The sequence below is a fragment of the Palaemon carinicauda genome, chromosome 5 (genome assembly GCF_036898095.1).
Source record: "Palaemon carinicauda isolate YSFRI2023 chromosome 5, ASM3689809v2, whole genome shotgun sequence".
NCBI classification, from domain to species: domain Eukaryota; kingdom Metazoa; phylum Arthropoda; class Malacostraca; order Decapoda; family Palaemonidae; genus Palaemon; species Palaemon carinicauda.
In genome coordinates, this window is record NC_090729.1 from 50453336 (window position 1) to 50463094 (window position 9759).

Sequence of the window (9759 nt, forward strand, 5' to 3'; positions counted from 1 at the left end):
CTTCTGAGACATCAAAGGTGTCATTAGGAGTGGTCCTTTGTCCCAGAAGAACCAAGGGACCCTGAATAAACTAGTTGGAGTCATTGCAGCTGGATATAGAAGCTGCTTTTAGGGTGTGAGGAAAAGGTTCAACCATTCCTTTGACAGCGGCAGTTTAGGCAGTTGTCTGATATAGAATGATGCCCAGGAGATTTGGTAATGATGTCCACAATTGAAAGATTAAAATGATACCACAGTCAGAAGTAATTTGCTCATGTATACCACATCTTGCTATCCATCCTGAAAGTATGGCAGATGTACATGAAGCGGACATTGCAGTTTCCATTGGAATGTCTACAGGCCATAGAGTGTAGCGGTCGATGCCGGTAAACAGATAACGATATCCTTGTAATGTGGATAGGGGGCATCATACGTTGACGTGAATGTGGGCGAAACCCCGCTGAGGTTAAGGAAAGATGCCCACTTCTGAATTCATGTCTTGATGTACTTTGGAAGTTTGGCAAAAAGTACAGGTGCAGACCCATTACTAAGCATCCTTAGTAATGCCGTGCCACATGAACTTCATCTTCAGCAGCTCTGCAGTAGAACGGCGTAAGGGATGTGAAAGGCCGTCAATGAAATCAAACACCCGTCGGCGTATAGGAGCAGGAATCCACGGTCGTAGTATACCAGTACTGACGTCACAGAGGAGGGTGGTGTTGGAGTCGTTGAGGGGGACGTCTTTCTAACGGAGGGATGTGCAAGATGTCCTATATGCTTCATACTCTTTTCCGGTCGTTGGGCTTCAGCCAAGTAATTTTAATCCAATCCCATTGGAACGGCGGCCAACGTGTTCATTGGCAGGGCATCGGCAACGGGATTCATTTTCCCAAAGACATGTTGAAGGGTGCAATTGTATTTTGCCACGACGGAGAGATGTCGGCGTACACAGGCGGACCAGGCATCAGACTGTTGAGTGAAGGCGTGCACCAGAGGTATGTGGTCTGTGTGAATGACGAAGGGCGTACCTTCTAAGAGATGACGAAAGTGACAGACAGCTAAGTGCACTGCCCCCAATTTGCGATCGAAAGTAGAATAACCCGATTCTACCATTGACCATTTTCTGCTGAAGAAGGCCAATGGGCGTGGCGAGCAGTTGACCAATTGTTCGAGTACTACACCAATAGCGATGTAGCTGGTATGCAGTATGGGAAAAGTGAGAGCAGAAGGGGTTGATAGGGCCTTCTTTGCATTGCAAAAGGCCGCTTCTTGAAGGGGACCCCACTTTTTGTCTTTGGCTTTCCCTTGAGAGAGGCTTAGAGGGAAGCAAGGTTGGCTGCAATGGCTGGCAGAAGACTGTGATAATCTTTATCATGCCCAAGAATTCCTGCAGTGCTTTGATTACTGAGAGCGTGGGGAATTTCTGAACGGCTGTTACCTTCGCAGGGAGGGGTTGGACTCCTTCAAGCATGATGCGGTGCCCTAAAAACAACTCTTCGTTGGAGCCAAGGATACATTTGTCGTACCGGACTACAAGGCTGTTTTGTTGTAGGCTGTCGACACGATGCGCATGTGACGGAGGTGTCCTCTTTTCAGAAAGAGAACACAAGAATGTCGTCCACGTAACATAAACAGAAGTGGAGGTCCCCTAAGATGCCATCCATGACACATTGAAAACTAGCCGTAGCATTACAAAGTCCAGAATAAGAGTAATTGAAGGTGCATTATCGAAGGGACTGGTGACAGCGGTCTTGGGGATGTCTTCTGGGTTCACAGGCACCTAATAATACCTCTTCAGGAGGTCGAGTGGGAAGAAAACCCTCGCTTTGTGCAGGTAGAAGGTCACGTCGGCGATGTTTTGGAGGGGTAGTGATCCAGTTCTTTTTGTTTGTTCAGGTGCTTGTAATCCCCACACGGATGAAGGGAGGCGTCTTTCTTCAGGACAATGTTCAAGGGTGACAACCATGGGCGGCTCAAAGCCTTTTAGCAAAGGCCAATTTCTTCCATTTAGGCAAACGTCTGCTTTGCACCTGCCAATCGATCCGATGCATGACGTCTGAATTTGGCGAAGATTGGGGGTCCTGTTGTCCTAATATGGTGATAAATACAGTGTTTGGCAGGAGCCGTAAGCGTTCCGTGAAGGTCTTGACGGAAATCTTCCGAGCACGACGTGATAAAGGGGGCGTGTAGACATCCGTGGGGGCGCTGATGGGAAAAGCGAGGTTGGAGGGGCAGTGTTGAAGAGATGTCGACAAATAGGGGTCTGTGTTGACCAATCGTCGGTGGGCGACGTCGATCAGAGGGTGGAAATGATTGAGAAAACCCCGACTGAGGATTGGCAATTTGATGTCAACAACGAGATACTTCCAATCAAATTTGCCTTTTCTAAACAATAATGCGAAGTTCTCGTAACTGTAGATGAGTATTGCAGATCCGTTGGTAGCTACTAGGCGGACGTCAGCAGACTTAGGCAAATTATGTCATATCCTGAAGAGTTTCATTGGCAAAAGAGAACGACCAGCACCCGTGTCTACCAAAAATCGCACACCCATTACTGAATCATATAAAAAGGAAAGATTAGTACCATGTGATGCCACTGCAGCGAGCGATGGCCTACTTACATGTTTTTTGACCACTGACAATCCTTGGAACATTTCTTTGCGGCAGCCACGAATCTGAAGTATTCGTAGTAAAACTGCAGCCGATGGGCTGCAGTAAGTGGCTGCAAAGTTGTTGTTAGGGGCGCGAACGTGTGTTGGGAGTTGGTTGGCTTTATCGTCGGTCGAGCACATCAAAGGATAGGTGCTGTGTGTCTTAGGGCATTCACGTCAGCTTCAGTTGACGTTAAATAGGTGTCCTCTTTGTCAGGAGTGGACATGTTTATGGAGGCCATGAAGGTCTTGAAGTGGCTGTCCATAAGGCCTTCGGCTTTGGTTATCAAGACCTTTATGTGTAAACTATCAATATCGGGTCTGGCAACGCATACAGTTTGGGGTAAACGGCGTCCCCAAAGGGCACGGAATAGGTTCACCTCACGAGTAGAGCTGTCCGTGGTAGGTTGCCAGCGAGCGATGCTGGTCATTTCCCTGAGGGTGAGCAAAGCCCTTTAATCCACCAATGGTGGTTGAGAGAACTAGAAAAGCTTTGCTATACAGGCGGCTGGTAATGGTGAGTACTGAAGCAGAAGTTATGTTTTGAGGACGTCATACACTGTTGGGGTTTCTCCTTGTTCACAAAGCCAGTCAAAGAATTCCGGGAAGGTGTCCTCAGGTATCGCCACGAGAACATAATCCACTTTTGTGGTTGATCAAGTCTCGCCCTTGATGCGGAACTAGAGTTCTGCATGCTGAAACAAAGGCAACGCCTCTCCGCTGTCAAAGACGAAAGTTTGAAAGGGGCGGTGCCAACTACCATGGTGTCCGCCATAGTAACAATAAGAGGGAGAAGGGGGGAGGAGCGAGTCGCCATCTGGGGCCACCAATGTGACGGACCAAGAGTAGGTTGTGAGTCAAACGCGAGGTGAATGCGACTGAGTAACTTTATTACAGACAGATCGAGTATATATACAAACTAGGTACCTGTAAGAGGGTCACATAATACAAACATGCTATATCTTGTCAAACCGGTAATTGGTTCTGTTAACAGTTAACAATGAAGTAGGCAAACAGGTTAATACAAGTTGCTTTATTTGTGAAGGGAGAAAGAAAATAGAAGGAATAATGCAGTATATACAAAAAAGAGAAATGTCGTTACTATGTATGATCGTGTGGCACGCGGGTGGTACAATATATATACTTTATATATATATATATATATATATATATATATATATATATATATATATATATATATATATATATATATATATATATATATATATATATATATATATATATATATATATATATATATATATATATATATATATATATATATATATATATATCACCCACGAATGGCATTTAATACCGAATTCTATCTTGTGAATATACATCCACTTGGAATTCATTTTATGGTAACAGCTTCTGGCCGGGTGGGGATTCGAACCACCACCTGTTCGGCAGGAAACCATGCCTGCAGTGACCTTACCAACTGAGCTATCAATAGAGATAAAAGTTTATGACAAGTCCTCGTACATATTCCTGTCGAATTCAGGAATATGTTCATACACTTGAAATAAACCCATCTCCACAATGATAGCTGAATCGTAAGTTTATAACACGTGGTTATTATAAATTAATATATATCACAAGCACTGTTCATATCCTCAAATAACACACATCTATTTAAGATATTATTCGCTGATGGCAGCTATTGCTCTTTTGAACTGTGGAAGTTCATTTAAACGTGTACTATAAGTTTTTCATACACCCTCGTTCACTGTAACGGTTTTGCATTTTCTATCTTATCACTCGCTCTTCCCTGTAAGCTTTATAAACCTATGTGCATAAACCTGATAGCTCATGCTTAATTTTGTTGGATTTTTTACGATTTTCTTTCTCGAAAGTCGTGGTATTCAAGCTCGATGTCTGTTTAATAAAGTTTTGTTGCATTCAACCTCGCCTCTCAGTTATAACCTAACAGATTTCCCTCATAATTAGTCACCATCGGAGGACTCACTCCTTTCTGCCACCCACCTTACTGGTTTGCCCAACTGTTTGATGATGCCACCTACCGAAGCTGACTCTTCCACACAGGGAAGAACGAAGATACAAACATAATATAAACACGAAATGAACTATGTAAGATCGTGTGACACATGGTTGGTACAGGGCTCCCCCCCTAAAAATGACATACTGTACATGTTAAATAGGGCGTCCTGATCTACAGAGGCGAACTATAGGCGGGTCATCTGGCAGGAGATAAGCAGGTTTTAGACGATCAATGGAGACCCAGTCTTCTTTGCCACGAATGTTTACGGACTGCGTCGGATCGAAAGGAAAGTTCCCGTGTAAGGGGGTGTTATCGGTGGCTTGCTAGTGTCATTTCGTAGGAAGACATGCGTTGCAGAGTGCAAGTCTGTTGGTATGTGATGCTTCGCTAGGGGCTTGTAAGTCTGGCGGCCTGGAGTAAATTTTCCCAGACGTGACGTATGCACTGGAGATAGTCGGAGGAGGTTGTAAAAGTAAAAAATTCGGCAGGGATGACGAACGGGTCGCCATACACCATTTCAGCTGCCGAGACGTCGAAGGCATCTTTAGGAGTGATCCTTAGTCCCAGGACAACCCATGGAAGCTGAGCAAACCAGTTGGAATCCTTGCAGCGTGACATCGAAGCTGCTTTGAGGGTTCGATGAAAACGTTCAACCATCCCATTGGCAGCTGGGTTGTAGGCCGTTGTCTGATGTAGGGTGATGCCCAGGAGATTCGCTAATGATGTCCAAATTTGAGAGGTGAAAGTGGTACCCCTGTCAGGAGTAATATGCTCAGGGATACCAAATCTTGCAATCCATCCTGAGAGTAAGGCAGATGTACGAGATGCGGACGTCTCAGTTTCCACGGGAATGGCTTCAGGCCAACGAGTGGAGCGGTTGATGACGATAAACAGGTAACGATGTCCTTGTGATGTGGGTAGGGGGCCTACAACGTCAAAGTGAATGTGTGCGAAACGAAGCTAAGGTTGAGGAAAGGTGACCACTCCTGAATCCGTGTGTCGATGTACTTTGGAAGTTTAGCAAGAAGTACAGGCGCGAACCCAATCCTTAGCATCCTTAGAAATGCAGTGCCAAATGAACTTAGTCTTCAGCAGTTGTGTAGTAGAATGGCACGAGGGATATGAAAGGCCGTGACTGAAATAAAAAACCTACCGGCACATGGGAGCAGGAATCCAAGGTCGCGGTCTACCAGTAGTGACGTCACAGAGGAGGGTGGTGTTAGAGTCTTCGAGGGGGAAGTCTTCCCAATGGTGGGACGTGTAAGATGTCCTACATGCTTGATACGCTGGATCCTGTCGTTGGGCTTCAGCCAGGCCGTTGTAATCCAATCCCATTAGAACTGCAGCCAACGTGTTTCTTGACAGCGCATCGGCAACGTAATTCTTTTCACAGGGACGTATTGAAGGGTGCAATTTTATTCTGCCACAGCAGAGAGATGTCGGCGTTGCCGGGCGAAGTAGGCGTCTGACTGTCGAGTGAAGGCGTGCACCAGAGGCATGTGGTCTGTGCGAATGATGAAAGGCGTACCTTCTAAAAAATGGCGCAAGTGACAGACAGCCAAGTACTTTGCCAGAAATTCGCGATCGAAAGTAGAATAACCCGATTTTGCCTTGGACAGTTTTCTGCTGAAGAAGGCCAATGGGCGGGGCGAGCCGTTGACCACCTGTTGGAGTACTGCACCAATAGCAACGTCGCTGGCATCACTGGAGAGAAGGAGAGGGGCATGTGGGATAGGAAAAGTGAGAGCCACAGCAATTGATAGGGACTTCTTTGCATTGCAGAAGGCCGCCTCTTGAAGGGGACCCCACTTCAGGTCCTTTGGCTTGTCATTGAAGGAGGCGTAGAGGGGAGCAAGAATGGCAGCTATGGCTGGCAGAAAACGCTGATAATAGTTGATCATGCCCAAGAATTCCTGCAGTGCTTTGACGGTTGAGGATGCGGGGAAGTCCTGAATGTCTGCTATCTTCTCAGGGAGGGGATGGACTCCTTCAGGAGTGATGTGGCGCCCTAAGAACGACACTTCATTGGCGCCAAACGTACACTTGGCGCACTGGACTACAAGGCTGTTTTGTTGCAGGCGGTCGAGCACGATGCACAGGTGACGGAGGTGTTCCTCTTTTGAGGAGGAAAACACAAGTATATCGTCCACATAACATACACAGAAGGGGAGGTCCCCTAACATACCATCCATGAGACGTTGAAACGAGGCCCAGCATTACAAAGGCCAAAACAGAAGTAATTGAAGGTGTATGTACCAAATAGAGTTGTGATGGCAGTCTTGGGGATTTCTTTTGGGTTCATAGGCACCTGATAATACCCCTTCAGGAGGTCGAGCATAGAGAAAACCTTCGCTTTGTGCAGGTAGGAGGTCACGTCGGCAATGTTTGGGAGGGGGTAGTGATCCATTTCTGTTTGCATGTTCAGGCACCTGTAATCCCCGCAAAGACGGAGGGAGCCGTCTTCAGAACGATATGTAAGGGTGACGACCATGAGCTGGAGGCCTTTTGGCAAAGGCCCATTTCCTCCATTTTGACAAACGTCTGTTTGGCGGCTTCCAATCGTTCCGGTGTCAGACATCTGAATTTTGCAAGGACTGGGGGTCCCGTTGTCATGATATGGTGATAAATACCGTGCTTGGCAGGAACCGTGTGGGTTTGGCGAAGTTCTGTATGGAAAACTTCCGGGTACGACGTGACGAGGTGGTTGAGGGCATCCGTGGGTGTGCTGATGTTGAGAACGAGGTTGGAGGGGGCGGGTTGAAGAGGTGTCGACAAGTACGAGTCTGCGTTCACCAATCGTCGGTAGGCGTTATCGACCAGAAGGAGGAAATGAGAGAGGAAATCTGCACCGAAGATTGGCAATGTGACGTCAGCAACGAGGAACTTTCAATTAAATTTACCGTTTCCAAACGATAATGTGAGGTTCTCGTAATCGTAGGTGGGTATCACAGGTCTGTTGGCAGCTACCAAGCGGACGTCGGCAGACGTAGACAGTCTACAACGTGTCCTGAAGAGTTCCTTTGGCAAAAGAGAACGACAAGCACCCGTGTCTACCAAAAATCGCATGCCCGTTCCTGAATCATGTAAAAAGAAAAGATTAGAAACCTGGGAGGCCACAGCCACAAGCGATGGCCTACTTACATGTTTTTTGGCCACTGACAATCCTTGGCAAATTTTTTCGCGGTTGCCTTGAATCTGAAGTGCTTGTAGCAAAACTGCGGCGGATGGGAGGTTGTACTTGGCTGTAGAAGTCGTTGGTTGGGGCGCGAGTGAGTGGTGGGTGGTGGGTGGTTTTGTCGCAGCTTCGACAAGTCACGGGGTGGGTGTGTATATCCTACGGCATTCACGTCAGCTTCGCTTGATGTTGAATAGACGTCCTCTTCGTCAGGGGTGGAGGCGTTGAAGTGGCTGGCTGTCCATAAGTACGTCGGCTTTGATCATCAAGTCCTTTATGGGTAAACTATCGACATCGGGTATGGCAGCGCGTATAGGTCCGGGTAAACGGCGTATCCAAAGGGCACAAAGTAGGTTCACCTCACAAGGAGAGCCGTCCGCGGCAGGTTGTAGGCGAGCGATACTGGTCATTTCCCTGAGGGCGAGCGAAGCCCCTTGGTCCCCTAACGGTTGTTGCGAGAGCTGAAAACTCTTTGTTATACGGGCGGCTGGCGACGGCGAGTACTGCTGCAAAAGGTATGCTTTGAGAGCGTCATACGCTATTGGGTGTTTCATTGTTCAGAAAGCCAGTCGGATATTTCCGGGAAGGTATCCTAGGGTATCGCCGCGAGAACATAATCTGCTTTGGTGGTTGAGCAAGTCATGCCCTTGATGCGAAACTGGACTTTTGGGCGCTGATACAAGGGAAACGCCTCTCTGCTCGCGAATGATGAAAGTTTCAATGGGGGAGTCACAGCAATAACTTCCGTAGAGTCTGCCATAGAACCAACGATGGAGGGGCGAGGTGGTGGAAGGCAGGAGGAGCGAGTCGATTTCGGGGGTCTCCAATGTGACGGGTCGAGAGAAGGTTGTGACTCAAAGAGAGTATGAAAACACCTGAGTGAGTTTATTATAGAACACTCTCCTTTATATACAAAAGCTCAAAGCAACAAGAAATTTCATGTTAAAAAACAGACACTGTTATAGATGAGAAAAGCAGACATGTTAATATATACACAAAATGAACTATGTAAGATCGTGTGACACACAGTTGATACAATACATTCCCAGAAATCTCTGATCGGCTTTGTAAACAATGGGACATCCCAATAGCATACGTCATCCCCAAAACATACCTCCTGGACCAGTACTCACCATCATCAGCCGCCTGAAGAGCCAAGCTTTCTCAGCTGTCTTGACAACTGTTGGAAAACTTAAAGACATCCCTCGAGGAAATGACCAGTATCAATCACCTGCAACCTAGCGCAGACGGCTCTCCTTGTGGAGTAAGTCAACTTTATGCTTTTTGGGTACGGTGCCTACCAAAACCTGTACGTTCTGCCTTCTCTGATGTTGATATTTTTTCCATGAATGATTTAATGACACCTTACAGAAAAGCACTTTGCCTCCTTCAAGACCTCCACTCCTGATGAAGAGGACAACTTTTCAACATTAACCACAGCTGACCTGAATGCGGTAGTATATAGACGGACACCTCATGACGTACCAAAGCGGTGACATAACCCCCCACCACACACATATACCAACCCTCACTTACACCCCAACCAACGGCCTCTTAAGCCACTTACTGACGCCCATTGGACCCAATTGTGCTACTACCATTCCAAGTTACGGGTTGCTGCGAAGAAATGTGCGAACAGTTTTTAGTGGCGAAAAATATATAAGTAGGTCATTGCTTGTGGTGGTGGCCTCCTTGTCATTAATCTTTTCTTTTTCAAATGATGCAGGTACAGCCATGAGATTTTTGGTAGATGTGGGTGTTTGCCGTTCTCTTTTGCTAAGGCCCCTCTCCAGGATACGATGGAGTGTGTCTATGTCTGCCAATGTCCGCCTGGTAGCAGCCAACGGATCTGTGATACCCACCAATGATTATGATACCCTTATATTATTGCTTGGGAGTAGCAAATATAATTTGAAGTTTCTCGTTGCTGACCTCAAGTTACCAGTCCTCGG